This window comes from Castanea sativa, chromosome 12 (assembly GCF_040712315.1).
Source record: "Castanea sativa cultivar Marrone di Chiusa Pesio chromosome 12, ASM4071231v1".
Taxonomy (NCBI): Eukaryota; Viridiplantae; Streptophyta; class Magnoliopsida; order Fagales; family Fagaceae; genus Castanea; species Castanea sativa.
The window spans coordinates 1,780,385-1,799,415 of NC_134024.1; positions in this window are offsets into that span (position 1 = coordinate 1,780,385).

A 19,031-nucleotide genomic window follows, 5' to 3' on the forward strand; every position below is an offset into this window, starting at 1 on the left:
TTCTGTGTTTCAAACTTCCAAATGCTTACTTTGCTTCTTGTATAATTTGAGAACTAGTCATCATGGACAACTTTGATTAATAATAGCTTGGTACATGCTTATTGTGTCTTTTTGTTGATTCCCTTGTACATGCTTCTATCCATTTGAGAAGCAACATGTAAGTTCAGAAATAAATTTCTCGACTTTATACATGGTGTCCCTCATACTTTCCTCACAGATATTCCCCTCCCAAAGCTGAGACATGGTTGTTTTCACTTTTTAGGAGATTGTGTAGGGGGGACTACTGGACTAGTGCCTTGTTTATGGGTAGACGCTCTTAGTCATACTTTCTTTTTGCATCATCTCTTAATCTTAGTACCCTGTAGATGTACAAACTACTAGACGGTAGATGAGCAATCCCCTTCCAGTTCTGTACCCATGCTTGAAAATGATGAAATAGCGGTTGTATCAAGTTGAGGAAAAAATAAAAAGGTTCCCACTTTCTGTTTTAGCTTTACACTGTATGCTCTTTAGTTTCCTATTCCTGTATATATATAGAGATGTGATTAAGGCTTATTTTATATTTTTGATTAGTATAATCATAGTTTAATTGTTTTCCCTTTGTTAATGCATCTTTGACCATTAACCTATGGTTCTTGAGTCCTCATTAAAAATCTTTGACGTACATATAAATTCTTAATGAGATTTCCCTTTTTTTTCCTCTTTTTTTTTTTTTTTCCAATTCTTCTTTTGGGTAGCAAATATGTTGTTTTAAACTGTATTTTTATTACATTCCTCATTGTTAGGTTGTCTGTTCATGAAGAGAAATTAGTGCTCAAAGTCATAATATCAAAGTAATACATGTTGGAACAATTTTGTTTCAGTGTTCTAATAAGTGATCAGAACTGCAACTTGATACTTTTGTGTTACTTAAGTTAGCAATATCTATTTGAATTTGTAATCGTACTCTTAGTCATGACTCAAGTTATTATTTTGTTATTCAGTGTTGCCTTCGCATATACTAATATATGTAACAGCCACTTTTTGTCAGATGCATCTCTTTCTCTTTTGGTAATCATCTTGATAGTAAGAAGTAAGATGTCTCTTCTCTTTGCTTACAAATATGCTTTCCTTCTTGTTTTCCTTGAAATATATGTGTGGTTATTTTTGTTTAAACATTACAAATAAACTGTCTTATGCTGCCGTGCAGTGTGGGTGTAGAAAGTTCATAGGCTCCTTTTCTTTCTGTTCAGAAAGCATATCCAATTGCATACTTGATGAGAAGATGCTATGGAGGCTATATAGAGGGAATTTGCATGCAGCTTGTTCCAAATCTAGTGAAGATCGATGTACGATTCAATCAATTGTGTCAGCTGAGTTCTTTGTAATTCCGAGCAAGTAGATTGGGAAATTTCCCTCCACATTGAGTACTTAATTCACCGTGGTAAGAAAAAGCTGGGTCAGCTCAGGAGCCCTGATACAATTGGGTGGTTGTCATTAAAAGTCAGTGTCTCTAAAACCATAAATCCTAGGCCTTGAGCTAAGACATTTATTTGATTCCTATTCTTTTTTGAAGCTGAAATTTGTTTCTTTCATTAGTTAAATCTCTTGTCCCAAATTCTTAGTATTTGTAAATTAAGAAATGGTACACTGCTTTAACTGTTGCAAATCTTTTTAACTAATGATTTCTCGATGAAGAACTCTTATATGGTTCCCTGTTTTGCAATGGTAAATATTGCCACTTATTCCCTGTTCGTGCTCTTCAACATATGCTTACTTCAAGCTTAGATGTCCAATGCTTTTCCTTTGTGTTGTTTATGACATGATGAATAATTTTCCATTCAGCCTCTTTTTTTCTTCTCTCTTTTTAAGGCTGAAATATATTGTTGGTCTCCAGAAATTATCATGAGCGATTTTAGTACCTAAAGTTTAAAGTACTTGTTTTTACTTTTTAGTCCCTTGGATGCCATGTGACCACTAGAAACTAACAAGTCATCTCTCCATAGGGACTAAATGTGACCACTTTAACTTTGTTAGGAACTAAAATAGATCACTTAAAGTTTTTGAAGGACTTAAAAACTATCACTTAAGTTTATTAGCGACTAATAGTTATCACAACTTTAGGGACTAAAATGACCCATGAGTTAAAGTTTAGAGACCAACAATTTATTTTGGTCAATTTTTTAAAATAATAATAATAATAACAATAAAAGGAAATAAAATGTTTCTCTCAAGAAATATCATTTTGTACAATCAGAAAGAAAAATGAGGGACTCTCCTCCAACTACGTCCTTGCCTCTTCAGTCTCTTTAGCAACCTTAACTAAAGACTGGGCATCAACAAAAAAAAAAATACAAGAAAGTTTAGGCCCTATTTGGTACATGATCTTAAACCCATGATTTCATTTTTTAAACAACATTACACATATTTCCACACACTTTTGTACCCACACCTATTTTCAAAAAAACTAAAAACTGTTGTTTAAACACATGTTCGTACATACCCTTAAATTCTCAAATAACTTCAAAACAATGTCAATGTAAAAAAATTAATATAAATATTTTGCAAATTTTGCGACACATCAAAAGTGCGGCCACCCAGTGGGACATCTTATAGAAGATGTTCTTAGCTTACAGTGCTTTTTACCAACTTTTTTTTTTTTGACGTTTTTTTTTACTAACTGCAATACATGATTGTGTCCTGAAGTATTTAACAAATCTGCATTCTAATCCTTAATAGAATGATCACTACATTCTAATCCTCACGTGACCTTCCATCTGAAATCTTAATTTTATGAATAAAAAAATGGATGAATTTCAAGCAAATACCGCGGTGTCTTCCATCTCAAATGCTTAAATGGGCATTAGAGTGAGTGGTTTATTTCTTTTGGACAAGTAAAAAGTACCAAGTAATTTGGAGTATAGTCATGTAACATTGCTGCATAATATGATTAAACAGATTCAAAAAATCAATCATCCAGTCCAAGTGATCAATCCCAAGTCATATTTGAAAAAGCCAAGATCCAATGTCCAATGACAATTACTCACCGATGCCTCCAAAAAAGAAAATATAGGAGATTATTGCTAAATGCCGTCTCAACGTAGACCGTGACAGCTTTCTCAATATAATAAGATGATGGCTATACAAATGTGCAGTAATAATCCAAAACAATTAATGTCTCAGCAATAATTAAAAATAAAAAAGCAGACAAATTGTGAAGGTGCAAGCAAAATTCATAGATCGAGGGGTGGAGATAGATTCTTATGTCAGGGGAAGACAACAACCCATTTGAAAATGAAATAATGCCGTCCGCTAATGGATACTATGATTTCACCTATACAATGGATACTATATCGTCCATTGAATGGACCGTCCGCTAATGGATACTATATCATTCAAACGACTAACGTAGTGATAAAGCTAGCAATCACCTTTTCTGTTTTTCACTAGTACCCCCCCAAAAAATAAAAAATAAAAAAAACCCCCGGTCAATGATGACTACAGCTCATCTTCTAACATTTCTGAAAATATATGTCTTGGATGTTAAAAGTTGTTAACTGAGGAAGTCTTACCTGACTCGAAGTAAAATAAGCTACACCAGTTTTGAGAAAGTGAATAGCTTCGTCCATTATTTTTTCTCCAGTAAGTCATAGCATCCACTCTATTTCTCTTCATTTCAGCTGTTTATATCCTTAGGTTTGTTTAGTTGGGCTGAAAATAAGGAGGATGAAAAATAAGGAGAGGAAAATAGGGTGGAAAATGACATTTTCTACTGTTTGGTTAAGAGGGGGAGGGGGAGAGAAAAGTGGTGGGACCTACAAGTTTTCTCTTCTCTCCCTTCAAAATACAATATCTCCAAACTGGAGAGAAAATTAGAGTGAAAAGTGAAAAGTTTTTTTTTTTTGACAAAACTGCCCACTTTCTCTTTTTTTTTTTCTTTTTTTTTTTTAATGTCAACGTTTTTGGAGCTTTTTTTTTTTCTTCTTCTTCTTTTGACTTTTCCACTGTAGCGTTGGGGTTTTTTTCTCTCTTAATTTTTATTTTTATTATTTTTTAAGACAACACTTTTAGATGATTTCTTATGCTATTATTTTTAAAATGTCTACTTTCATCTATACAAAATTTTTTTTAAAATTATAATGTATTACTTTCTCTTTTATTTAAGAGAGATATAATGATAAATTTATATAAATCTTATTTTCAACCAAACTAAAAAAATTTTCATCCCTCCACTTTTCCACCATCTCAACCAAATACAACTGAGGAAAACTAAAAACTTTTCTATCCTCTCACTTTTCCATCCTCACTCTATTTTCTATCCTCCCACTTTTCCATCCTTCCAATCAAATGGACCCTAAGAGTGTTTAGCTTTCTGGTATATTGAAAAAAGTTGTGCTTTCTGCTTTTTGTAGAAGCCTACTCATTCTCTGTTTTGCTGAGAAGAAAGAAAAGGCTACTCATTCTCATCAAGTGGATAAAAGCCTTCTTTGTATTATTTCTCATTTGCAATTTTCCCTATCTGTATTTCTTTATCACCTTCAATTGTAAACCCCTCTTGTAAGCTCTCGTAGTCTACAAGTTTCCTGAAGAATATATTCAACTGTAATTTTCAAGTAAGTTTATGTTTTAAAATATTTCACCACTTTATTTTGCCTATTTTTAGTATTTAAAAGCATCAATTAGCATTTGTTTCCATGTTTGATAATATATTCTTTTGGATCTCCTAGGTTCCTACAGCTATCTTCGAATTGAATATCAGGTGGTGCAGGTCTTGGGGACCGACTTCAAGTAGTGGAGGTTGGCATTGAAAACTTTTCTTTATTATTTTATAAATTTGAAGATTGTAAATTTCTGTTCAAATCTACTTATGTCTATGTCATATATTTATTCTTTATTAATTATTGAGACCACACCTCATGAGGTTGAGGTTGAGATCAGTTTGAATTTTTAAATGTTCTGTTATTTAATCAATTAGTTTGTCCTTTTAGTGTGGGGGTATTTCATTAGGAATAAGTAAAGGGTTTTTTAACTTTTCACTTGGTGGAATCACTTCATTTTATGTACTTCCATTTTCTATTCTCTCTCATTGGTCACCTACTGTATTGATTTAAATTGCAAATTGCAATGCTTTTATTATTAATGAAACATATCGTTTGAAAACAATAAAAAAGGTCAAATTGTTTGATCAATTAATGATAAAGAGGAATAAAAATTCTCAATAACGCTTTGAGTGTTTCTATTTTATGTTCTACCAATTACACAATCACACATTTTCCCCCCTCTCATTTACAAGTAACCAAAATATATTGTTTTAAAAATAAAAAAATCAAATACGTCACATATTATAAATGATGGAGTATAAAATGAAATTTTACATGAGATTTTTTATTGGGAAGGAGAAGATTGAAAGCAATTAAAATATATTGGTCCTTTAAGGAAACTGGATTCTATCGTTTCTTAATATAGAAATAATATATCAAGGAAAATCTATATCTATATTTATATCTAAAAACTAAAGGGTAGCATTTAGTGTTGCTATGCTCATGTTTCGCCATATCATCCACCATGTCATTAGTCATATAATTATTCTTTTTCTTATTTATTTTTTATTCCTAAATTTTGTTGACAATAATAAATATATAAATAGATTAACTTAACACATTCATCTTTGGTGTTTTTAATTTTCATATAACTTTGTCTTTACATATTCATCTTTTTTAATTTAGAAGTATATAACGATAAAATAAAATCAATGAATAATCAAAAACCAAAACAATGTATATACATATGACATATCTATCTATACTAAATATAATATGGAAGTTTTGCAATAAATTTTACAAATATCTTTTTGCACCACGTCATTAACCTCATTTCTTATTTTTATTTTTTGCAATTTTTACTTTATTCAACATTTCATCTTCTTCAACTATTGTCTTCTTACCATCGCTCTCCCTTGGTGTGGTGGTCACTCTACAAGTATAAATGCTTGTGGGGTGTGGAGGGCAAGGGCGGGGGTTCAAGTCTCCAACAGAGAGTTTCACACATATATACACTTAGATTAGGCTAGAGTAGAAATTCTATCTTGTATTTTAAAAAAAAAAAAAAAAAAACTATTGTCTTAGTTCAATCTTTTATCTCCTCAAATCATTATCATTTTAAAATTTTAATTTGATTCATTTATAAAATTTTAATTTTTCTCCATCTTCTTAAATTCTACTGTTTCTAAATTTTTTCAATCATTGTCTTTTTAAATTTCCAACCTTTCATCTACTTCAACTATTCCTATTCCATCTTAATTTTCTTATAAATTTCTTTTTACTTCATTTCCACCTCTCTCCCCTATGCCTTCCAAGATGTTCATGGCAAAAAAGGTCAATACTATATACATATGACATATCTATCTATACTAAATATAATATGGAAGCTTTGCAATAAATTTTACAAATATCTTTTTGCACCACGTCATTATCATCATTTCTTATTTTTATTTTTTGCAATTTTTACTTTATTCAACATTTCATCTTCTTCAACTATTGTCTTCTTAGTTCAATCTTTATCTCCTCTCAAATCATTATCTTTTTAAAATTTTCATTTGATTCCTTTATAAAATTTTAAATTTTCTCCATCTTCTTAAATTCTACTGTTTCGAAATTTTTTCAATCATTGTCTTTTTAAATTTCCAACCTTTCATCTACTTCAACTATTCCTATTTCATCTTAATTTTCTTATAAATTTCTTTTTACTTCGTTTCCACCTCTCTCCCCTATGCCTTTCAAGATGTTCATGGCAAAAAAGGTCAATACTCTCTCTCTCTCTCTCTCTCTCTCTCTCTCTCTCTCTCTCTCTCTCCAATTTTTTTTCTCTTTTGGTGGAGTCTTTTATTGTTTCAATCATTTTTTTTCCCGCTAATGGTGTTTTTGTTATTATTGATTTAATTGTCACATTATATTTGTTTCTCTATTTGGCAAATTTGTATAGAATTTTATGCATATTTGTGTATTTTGGTATTCCAACTCCCGTTCACAAGTTCTTTTCTTTGTCCCATTGGTTTGATTTGATTTGTGTTAATATTGTTTTGTAAGTAAAAATTTGATTTTTTTTTTTTTAGTAATCCATTTAGATGTTAAACTATGAGATTTTACTAAGTTTTTTATTTTTATTTTTATAATCCTTTTGGGTAAACAAATTTGTAGTGTTTGTAGAAAAAGTGCTCTTCATAGTTGTATTAGAGTACCATATTAGACAAAAACAAAGACTAGTCAAACAAAAATGATGGGATGAGTGACATATTTTAGCTTTTGCAATTGTATTTTCATTATTGTTGTTGTTGTAGTCATATAAGAATGCACATTGAAACTTTTTTTTTTTGGATAAAAAGGAAATTTGTACGATCTTTATTAAAGAAATCTTAAGGAATTACATCAACATGAACTAGAAAAGAAATGCCAGGTGGAACACATTCCATCCACACCAAAAGGGGAAAAGAATTCTTAGCTCTCCTAGCTAAGGCATGGGCAACCCCATTACCCTGCCGTCTAACATGAGAGAGAGCAAGTTTGTAGCAAAACCATTATAGACTTACAGTCTTTTACTCTGTGACCAAAACTAGCGCGATCAGAAAAATCTCTTGTTAAAGCTTTAAACACAATTTTTGAATCTCCTTCAATAATACACTAATGAAAATTTTGTAGGAGATTTTGCTAATAATTTTTTATTTGTTATCTTTTTGGGTGGACAATTTTGTAGTTACTACAAAGAAAATAATCTCAATAGATTATCTACTAAGGGAACAAAAGTGTAATTTTCTAAAACAAAATTACTAAAATTAGTACTTTTATATATATATATATATATATATATATATATATATATATATATTTTAAATGGGGGTCATTGCCCCCAAGTCCAAACATGGCTCCGTCCATGCAGATAGCTATCTAGTAAAACTCACTTTCCAGAACATGCTTCAAGTTGTATAGAGGAATGAATTTGGAAGGCAAGGAGATGTAAAATGCATGATCTTCTGCGGGCGCTTGCTCTATCAATATCATTCAAAGAAAAGTTTGGTTGTGTACATGATGGAAGAGAAGAAATGAAAGAATGCAAAGCACGCCGAATTACAATTCACAAAATCGATGGGGAACTCAAATCATTTATTGGTATGTCAAAGATTAGTTCTTTTCTTGTTTTTAACAGGATGTTGAACAAATTGCCTTCAGGAAGTAAAATGTGAAGGGTTCTAGATTTGGAGGGTGCCCCCATTGATAAATTTCCTGATGAAGTATTCAAAGTATTCAACTTAAGATATTTGAATTTAAGGGGATCATTACTTAAGAAGCTCCCAAATTCAATAGGGAGGCTCCTTAAGCTTCAAACCTTGGACCTAAGGGGCACACAAATAGAGGCCCTTCCTCTGGAATAGGAAAGTTGCAAAATTTGCGACATCTAGGTATGTTTCGCTGCACTAGAAATTGGAATGACTTCATATTTTCTGTAGGGATACAGGCACCATCAAATATTGCCCAGTTAAAGAATTTGCAAGCCGTGTGTTCTATTGCAACAAATGATGACTTGATAAGACAAATTCGGAGCATGACCCAACTAACTACATTTGGTATTTCAAATGTGAAGGCAGCAAATGAGATGGATTTATTTATCTCAATTCAAAACATGACACATCTTAAGAACATGTCTGTCAAGGTAGCTAATGAGGAGGAAACTCTCCAAATGGATGCACTCTCATCTCCTCCTCCCAACATTCAAAAGGTTTTTTTGACTGGAAATCTAGAGAAGGTGCCACAGTGGTTTCGTTCACTTCAAAGCCTCACATTTTTGTATATGCATTGGTCGAAACTGGAAGAAGATCTACTCCCTCACATCGCTGCTTTGCACCATTTGGGACGTCTTTCACTTACTAATGCCTGTGTTAGAAAACAGCTGTATTTCAGTACAAGCTTTCTTAAGCTTACAGAGTTGTGGATTCGTAATTTCCTTCAATTGAATGAGATAATAATAGAAAAGGGGGTTATGCCCAATCTGAAATACCTGTATATTGGCAGTTGCATGGAGTTAAAGAATGTGCTCATGGGCATTGAATACCTTAAAAATCTCCAACAATTGAATTTGGAATCTGTCCTAGTGGAACTTGAAAATCGCATTTGCAACGTGGATTTTCTAAAGGTGCAGCATATCCCAATGATCTACATCTAGTAGTAATTTGAAATGTATCTTTAATAAATGAATGGTCATTGCATTCATTTTATACTTAATATTTTTTTTAAAAAAATGCATTATTTAAGCTATTTCACTAATAAATTTATATACATTTGTAACATGCTTGATTTATATTATATTATTAATTCACTTAGAAATGGAACTAATGTTTTCTGACATGAAAAATAAGTAATCTTTTCTAACAATTAATTTACTTTACTGTATCTCTGTTTTTTTTTTTTCACTAATACTTTCTACTGCTTGATTGCTTATAGTTTGTTTTAGCTACCATCTTGGCATAAGCATATGAATTTCCTTGAAATAGATATAACTAGTTTCTGGGTATGACTCTTAATGCTGTGTTTATATATGTTATTGGGTGTGTGTATGCATGTATGCTAGTGTGTTTGTAGGAAAGTCCTCTGTGAGGTTGTCTGATTGGAAAATACAAGATGGTTGTGAACCCCAAGACTTTAATTTGTTGGATTTTTCATTATGTGTCTTTCATGCTTGTAGCTTATTTTTAAGCTTCTATGTGATTTTCAATTGTATGTATAGAGATTTCTTAGATTTGGTTGGGTTATGATATCTATTTGTGGTCTGTGGAACATGTATTTGTTTTAATAAGCCACATGTTAGCCCATGATTTGTTCATATATTCGTGTTTCTAAGTGCTTTTTTAGCTTCTTGTATCTGAGGTTTCTCAAAAAAAAGCTTCTTGTATTTGAGAACAGTAATAATGAGAAACTTTGATTAATAGTAGGGTTTTTTTTTTCAGACAATTTATTGACGAATAAACACATTACAAACAAAGAGCAAAAAGCTCACAGCTAGCAGACTACAACAACTCCTATACGCACAAAAAATCCTTCATAGACCACCTAACTGAGATTGCTAGCTTACAAATCAACAAGACTAACAATTTGACACCAAAACTATCAAAGCCTGGCTATAAACAGGTATAGTTTCTTGGATCTGCCAATAACAGTTCCACCAGATTGGAAACATCTTAGGGCCTAATTAAGACCAACTGCTTTCAACAGAGAGCAGCACCCAGGGCAATCCATCAACACATTAGGCAATTGTCAACATCAACCATCTTTGAACATTCTTGAGCAGGATATATTCCTTCATGCCCCAGTTACAGCATAATACTCGATCTTAGATGGCATCACAGTTGGAGCCTTTGTTTTCAACTCTAGATTTGACGACCTTTAGTTGACAGTTGTTAACAGATTTGACTATTTGTCCTTCTGTTCTAATAACTTTTTTCTTTTTACATTGATAATAGGATGATCGATTGCTTAGTGCTCACATTTTTTGTGTTACACACTGTGGTTATAGATTTATTGTCTAATTTTAGATAGACTATTAGACTGTCTTCTGTACTTGCATATCAGCTTGGTACATGCTGCCTGCGTTTTATCATTGTGGCCCTTGTACGTCTGCTATCCATTTGAGATGCAATGTATAAGATCAGAAATAAATCTCTTGATTTATACAGGTATTTCCCTCATATTTAAGCTGAGACATGATTGTTTTGAGGAGCATATGCACTAGTGCCTTGTTTCTGGTAAGTGTTGAACCTTCATTTTGCATCCTCTTAACCTTAATACCCAGTAGGCGCACAAACGATTAGCCAAAAGATGTGCTATCCCCCTCCATTTCTGTAGCAGCACATGAAAGTGTTTGTGTCAAGTTAAGAAAAAAGGTTCCCAGTTTCTGCATTACACATTATGCTCTTTAGTTCGCAATGCTCATATAAATGAGATGTGATTAAGGTTTATATATTTTTGGATAAGTATAATCAGGTTTATTTAGTTCGCAATTCATTATGCTCTTTAGTTCCAATTATTCTTTTGCGTAGAAATTTCTTGCTTTAAACTCCTCTGGTACATAAGCTCTCAAAGTGTGAAGAAAATATTCAAGTGAAATTTTCAAGTAAGTTTATTCTTTAAAATATTAGGTCATCGTATGGCATATTTTAAATATTTAAAAGCATTTATTAGCATTTGTTTCTTTTTTTTTTTTTTTTATTTGTTCTTTTGGATCTCCTAGGTTTCTACATTTATCTTTAAATTGAATATTGGCAATGTTTTTATTATCAAGTTTGAAAAGAGTGGATTCTAGTAATTAGCTCAACTGGTAAAGTGTGGTTTGATGATAAAGAGTTATTATAAAGAATAGACGCTATAGGTTGAAATTTTTTCGCAAAAAAAAAAAGTTTGAAAAGAAAAAAAAAGGTAAATTGTTTGATCAATTAATGATCAAGTGGAAAAAATAATCCTCAATCCTCATTTTATGCACCACCAATTGTGCACACTATACACTAAGCACCCTTGGTGCAATGGTTACTCTACAAGTACAAAATTCTTGTAAGAGGCAAGGGTTAAGGTTCAAGTCTTTAGAAAGGAGCTTCACACCCATATATATTTAGATTAAGCTAAAGTAAAAATTTTATCTTGTATCAAAAAAAAATTGTATACACTATATAGTCACACTTAAAAAAATCTAACATATTATATATTATAATTAATAGAGTATAAAATGAAACACTCGAGTTTATAAAAAAAAAAGTGAAATTTTGAGAGTTTGGCATGAGATTTTTGTTGAAGAAGGGACGTTTCAAAACAATTAAAATAAATTGGTCCCTCGTGGAAATATGACTCTATGGCTTCTTAATATAGAAATAATAGATCAAGGAAAATTGAAATGTAAATTCTAAATCATCTCTTAAAGCAAATCAAAAACAAATTTATTAAACTTCATCTTGTTGATGATTTAATTTTCACTTGAACAAGTCTTATATGCTAAAATTTATATTTTTGTCGATGTCTTTTAATATCTTTACTTGAGAATAAATGTGATTATCATAAAGTAATAATTTGTTCAAAATTTTTAATTGTATAGATAAGAATGATATTTTAGAAAAGATATGAATAATATTTTAGAAAATTTCAATTATTTTGTTTCAAAAGAAATTTTAAAAAAAAGTCAAAATTTTGGTCCATAAACTATATAATTTTCTAATTCTTTTATTAGATTATACGTTATTTCATTTTAGTTCTTAAATCTTTAGAAAATTTCAATTTTCTAATTCTTTTAACTTAATAGATATCATAGCAATCTCTGTATGTTCATTAGCAATATCATTTTTTTAAAATATCAATTGATGAATGGACTAATCATGTAACAAAACTTTTAGGAAAAATTACACTTTACAATCCTAAACTATACTTCATGTTATACTTACTATCATAAACTATGGGAATGCACACTTACCCTCCTAAACTATTTCTAATGTAACACTTTGCAGCCCACCAGTTAATTAGCTGTTAAGTTGGGACAAAAATTATGGTGGAACCACTAAATTCCCTAAATGCCCCTCAACAAAAACAACAATTTTGAACTCTCTCAAATCACTCTCAGGTTCAATCTCTCTCCCTCTTTTAATCTTTCTCCGCTCCCAATGGTGCTGCCCAGTCCATGTTGACGACAGCTGATCGCACTGCTGGTTGTGGGTCTTAAGTGGCGCCTCTGAAGAGATGAAAGCCATGAAATGGGTGTGCCCAAATTGAGCTCATTGAAATCGAGTCACGAAAGCCGTCATTGTTGGCCTCGCAATTTAGTGACTCAGTGGTGAGAGAAAGGGTATGAACACTAGTGGAAGGGTCTAAAAGAATGGGTGGGATTAAACTCGACGTGACTTTTCAGATCTGGCCATTGAAGAAGTGGATGACCGAAGCAGAGATTGTAGGGTCTGGGTTTGTTGATGACTGAAATAAGGAGCTGCTTATGGTTTCTAGGTTGTTCATCTTAATGGGTTTGTTGCTTGATTTCTCTATATGTTTATTTCTAGGTTGTAAATTTATGGTTTTGATGCAATTTTTCTAGGTTTGTTGTTTGATATTAATTTATGGGTTTGATGTTCATTTCATTTTTTGGATTTCATGTAAATTTTTGGGTTTGATGTTCATTTCATTTTTTGGATTTCATGTAAATTTTTGGGTTTGATGTTCATTTCAATTTATGGGTTTAAATTTTTTTTTTTTTTTTTTTTTTTTTGCTGATGCCATAGGACCTTAAGGAAACGATGAAGATGGTGGGCTTTGCATATTTTTTGCTGGACTCTAATTTTTAGATTCTATGCATCTCATCAAATAGTTCTGAATTATTTACAGGTTTTGATTGTTTCAAATATTTGTTTGGATTTTCTTATCTTCTTCAGTTGGTTTTTTTTTTTTTTAATCGGTGAAATAGAGTGGGAGACACTAGAGAGGCCAAAATAGGAAATTAACATTAATTTCCAAACAATATAATTAGTTGGCACTGTTACAAAACTATATTTTTTACTAACATCTCGAGTCTAAAAATCTTGATTTTGGGCCTAAAAATCGAGTCTTTAAAGGTCGATTTTTATAGTCTGATGTGGCATTTTTTTACGTGGCGTTCACCTGAAAATCAAGTCTTGAAGACTTGATTTATAAGTCACAGATAACAATACCTAAACCCCAGCTTTCAAACCCAAATTAAAAATCAAAAATCACCACTACATCTGTTCTCCGTCTCTCTCCTCACTACCTCTCAATCTGCTTCTTTCTTCCTCCACATTGATCTGCATAAGCCCAGCTGCCATAGACCCATCGTCGCCGACCCATGCTAACCCATCTCTGTCACTCCTCTTTCTTTTTCTTTTTCTGTTCAGTGACTTCAATCTTCACCATTTCTGTCACTCCGTCTTCTCCCTTTCTTCTTCTTTTTTTTTTTTTTTCGTGGGTCAACTTCGTAGTTCATGGGTGGCTCAGCTAATGGGTTTCGCAATGGGTTTCAGTGGGTTTTTAATTAGAGTTTTCGATGGTTTCTAGCGAGTGTTGATGGTTTTCGGCAGATGTGGCTGGGTTTTTCGACGAGTTCGACCCCGTCCCATGTATCTGTTGCATAATCCTCGTCGTCTATGAATCGAACCTCCGAAACTCGCAGTGGGAGCCCTCGGGCTAGTACAAGCTCAACCTGGACTGGGTCATCAAGCGCGTCACCTACGAGCAAATCCAAAACCACGTGCCGTCATACCTGATCTACTGAGACCAAGAGCACCGCCGTACCTGATCTATTGAATGATGGGTTTTGGGGTTTTTTTGTTAATCTAGATTTTAGGTGGTTGTTGGGGGTGGATTTAGTTGGATTTATGCTGAGTTGTTGGATTAATACTCGGATTTGTGGGTTGTATTTGATAGTGGCTGGTCTGTGCTTGTAGATGGTGGTTGATCTGTGTTTGTGTTTTGTACTCCAACACTTGCGAAAATCTGTTTAGTGTGTTTTACTTATAAATCGAATCTTAGAGACTTGATTTTCAGGTAGACGCCACATGGAAAAGTGTCAACTCAGGTCTTATCTGAACATAAAAATCGACCCTTAAATACTCGATTTTTAGGCCCAAAATCGAGTCTCTTAGACTCGAGATGTTAATAAAAAATATAGTTTTGAAACAGTGCCTACTAATCATATTGTTTGGCAATTAATATTAATTTCCTATTTTGGCCCACTAGAGAGCTTCATGTTTGACTGAGAATGACAGGGGTATTTTGGTCTTTGACAAAGGGGTATTTTGGTCTTTGACTTGGTTTTTAATCAAACTTAATTGACAAATGGATAGTGGGGTGCAAAGTGTTACATTGTCAATAGTTTAGGGATAAGTGTTCACTCCCATAGTTTAGGATAGTAAGTGTAAAATGGGATATAGTTTAAGGTGATAAAATGTAATTTTTTCAAACTTTTAAAACCAAAGCATACTAGCGTAGTCAATATTGCATTTTTTAAAACCATGTGTTTGGGAAAAGACTTGATTTTTGTCTCACTTTTTCGCCCCTCAAATAATCTAACTTCTGTTCTCTTAGTTGTATAACTTTTTGTCACAAATTTAAATATACAAATTATATCTTTTACTTATTAAAATGTGCCATATTCAAACGGACATTAAGAATTGAAGAAATAGAAAATAGAAGAGAAAATTAAAAATTGGTGTGTTTGATTGAGAGGGGAGATGGGGAAAATTGTGGGGCTTGACAGTTTTCTCTCTGAGTCCATTAAAATTCAATTCTCCCAAAAATTGAGAGAAAATAGAGAGGGAGGGGTTGATAGAATTACCCATCTACCCCCAATCCTCCCCCCACAACTCTATACGTTGATCTCTCTCTCCTTTTCTTTTTCTTTTTTTCCATTTTAGCTTACATTTTTTTTTTCCCTAATAAGATATTTTTAACAAAATTACCTACTAGGAACATGAGAATAACTTTATACAATTTATATTTTTCATTTTCTCATTTCACTTTTTTACCAAACAAAAAAATATATTTTCCAAAAAAAATTAAAATATTTTTTTATCTCTTTTCTATATTCTATTTTCTCACTTTTTTACCACTAATCAAACCGATCTTAAATAACTAGCATTTTGTTTTTGTGCCTGTAGCACATTTCCAAAATAATAATAATAATAATACAAGTGGAGAGCAACTCTCTTACTTTGAAGTTTTTCTTCTTCTTTTTTTTTTTGGGTGGGACCTCTTACTTGAAGTTGTCAATTACTAGCTTGAGTTTTTACATGGCATTTTTAAGTTTCACATGGCTTGGTGGCATGGGCGGAGCTGTTATTGGACTAGGGGGGGCAATGGCCCCCCCTAATTTTTTTTATAAAAATATTATTATATTAATAGGTACTAAGTTTAACAATTTTGTCCAATAAAATTACACTTTGCCCCCCTTAATAATGCCATTAATTCTTTTTGAGAGTAATCTTATAGCCAAAAACGTTTTTACAATGTTTATACAAACTATTAAGGTAGCAAATTGTTATTAGTTCGTACACTTGCATAACTTTTTATATATCAATAACCACTTATCACATTAGCAATTTGTAAAAATTTTGTAGTTTTAGCATTTTTCACCTTTTAAAGGACATAAAAAATTAATAGACTAAATCTAAAACAAAATATAAAAACTCAAAAAAATTAGCTCAACAATAAAAATTACCAATATAATAAAACTAAAAAAATTAAGTCCAATCAATATATTTTACCCAGAACAAACTACTTGGCCATTTAAAAAAATTTTAACAAAAATCCTTAGTAGTAAAAAAATAGGCATTTGAAATATCACATGTATAAGGCGAAAGCCCCCCTAACTCTAAGTTCTGGCTCCGTCCCTGCTTGGTGGACTGACATAGGGAATTGAAATTCGTGTTGCCCCGGTAGTAATGTGAAAATATCAAAATGGTCAAAATACACGTGATCTGGTGGACTGCCATAGGGAATCCAAATTCATGTGCGCCACTTGCCCGTCCTCGTTGACTGGGAATCTAATACGCTATCCCATGCAGCACAATATTTGGTAGGCCGACAACATTTTGCTTCGAAACACCAAATCAACGGTCTATACTGCATTCAGACCAGGGCCAGCCCAAGCCATGGCATAAAGGCCCACCAAAAAACAAAATTTTTCTTTGAAAAAAAAAAAAAAAAACCTCACTTCCCATTATAAGAACACAAATTTTTATAAAATTATATATATATATATATATATTTTAAGATTGTTAATTTTTTTTTATTTGAGAGGTTAATGATATTATAAATTCCTTCTAAAAAAAAGATATTACAAATTTTACTATTGACTTACAAATTACCATGTTATTAATTACAAAAAAAGTGAAATAAACATTCATTAGTTAAATTAATAAAATTCATCAATAAGAGTCTATATCACATTATATTTTGAACATTTTATAATACTTTTGATTAGCACATTTTTCTTTTTCATTTTTATTAATACTCTCAAAGATCGAGATCAATAGAATCTAAACCAATTGAAACTCTAAAATATTTCAAAAAGATGTCGCAAATGTGTTAAATCATCTATTATAGATTAATCTCTCCTAATAGTTTAATTAAGACTTTAATTTTTGTAAACTAATATCCTACAAAGCCACGTACCAAATAATATTTATCTATCTCTCTTAAAAAAAAGATATAATAATAAAAATTAGATTACAACTTTACTTAACTATGCATCGTAATATATCCAACATAAAGTTTCTTTTTTAATCGTAATATATTTCTATTAATATCTATAGTTCAACTATGATATTCAATTCTCTATATGAAATTAACATTAGTTTAGTTAATATTATTCATCAAACTATGTATTTAATATATCAAATTAACCTTAAATTAATTAGTATTAAATAATTTTGTTTAATTAATATTTACAAATTAAATGCTCTACATAAATTTTTTACCTTAGGTCCCAAATTATGTCAGGCCGCTCATGATTGAGACAATATTAGAATTATGCATTTTATGTGTAAATTAATAAAAATCTCTTCCCCTTTTCATTTTTTTATACCCCTACTTTTCGATCACTAGTCAAGCCGATCCTAAATAACTGTTTTGCACTGAGACATTTTAATATTATTTAATTAAATTAGATAAATTTTACAAGGTAAATATAATTATATGAAAGTTAATATGGAAGATAAAAAGTTAGTAAAATATTTAATCCCACATTAAAAATGAGAGAGACTATTTTATTCTTTTTAATTGTAGTGATTAAAAGGCTGATATGTATTGGAACAAATATTAAGCTGGATATATTCTGAATATTTTCAATATCTATTGGTGAGTAAATGACCTTTTTTAACATGAAAAATGAAGAGTCATTCACCCACTTAAAAGATTAGCTATTAGGCCTGATTATTCCTTCAAAAACTTCTTATTTGATCTATTAATTGTGTAACTCCAATCCATTAGATTTATGTCTTGCAATTAATCTTGTAACACCAGCTACATCAGAATTATTGACCTAATTAATTATATTACTTTGGGTAATAAAATCTGAGGTCCATTAAGCCTATAAATAGACTCATTTAGACTGAATATAATATACAACGTTACAAACACACACAAAAAAAAAATCCAACAATTACAAAGTTTTGGGTTGAACACTTTGTGCTGAGGTTGTTCTAACTATACAATATTTGTTGGGCTGTTGTATTTTCGGAGAAAAGTCAGAGAAGGTTTGCACTAGTTACAAATTTAGCCAACTAAGAGCTTGAATCTTTTTAAAGAGAACAAGTGTTGTGCCTTAGTTCAGACAGTGTTGTGTAATTTTTCTCTTCAAATTAATAATATTTAAAAGTATTATTCAATTTCTCTTTGAGTTTTTCCCATTATTATTGTGTTTTCTTCAACATTTTGTTTTGGTGCTTGGAGCACATTTCACAAAAAAAAAAAAAAAAAAAAAAAAAAAAAAAAAAAAACAAGTGGAGCACATCTGTAGGGAATTTAAAACTCTCTTACTTGAAGTTGTAAAAAACATGTTTGGTAAGGTTGTTTAATTAAGAGTTTGCTAGTTATAGTTCTCAATTTAAGGCGTTTAAACACTATATTTTAAGAATACATCCGGACTAGGTTTTAGTTTTTGAGTAACAATTTTGATTTAGAAAAATGTGAGACCCACGGATTTGACAATGCACAATCATGTTTTCTTTCTCTCTCAAGACTTTTTTTTTTGTCTCTCTCTTTTGCACATTGTTGTTCTTTATTCTTGTTCATTCTTTTTCTCTTTCTCTTGTACGCTGCCACTCTCTCTTCTTCTCTCTTTATTTATTTATTTATGTTTCCTCTTTCTCTCTTGTACGTTGTCTTCTTCAATTTTTCTCTCTCTCTCTCTCTCTCTCTTTCTCTCTTTTGCTTGCTATCTTCAGCTGTCTCTCTCTTTAGTTTTTAGATTTGGTGTGTTGGGTTATTTTATGGGTCTTGTAAATTGGAATTTTGTGAACTATTTTA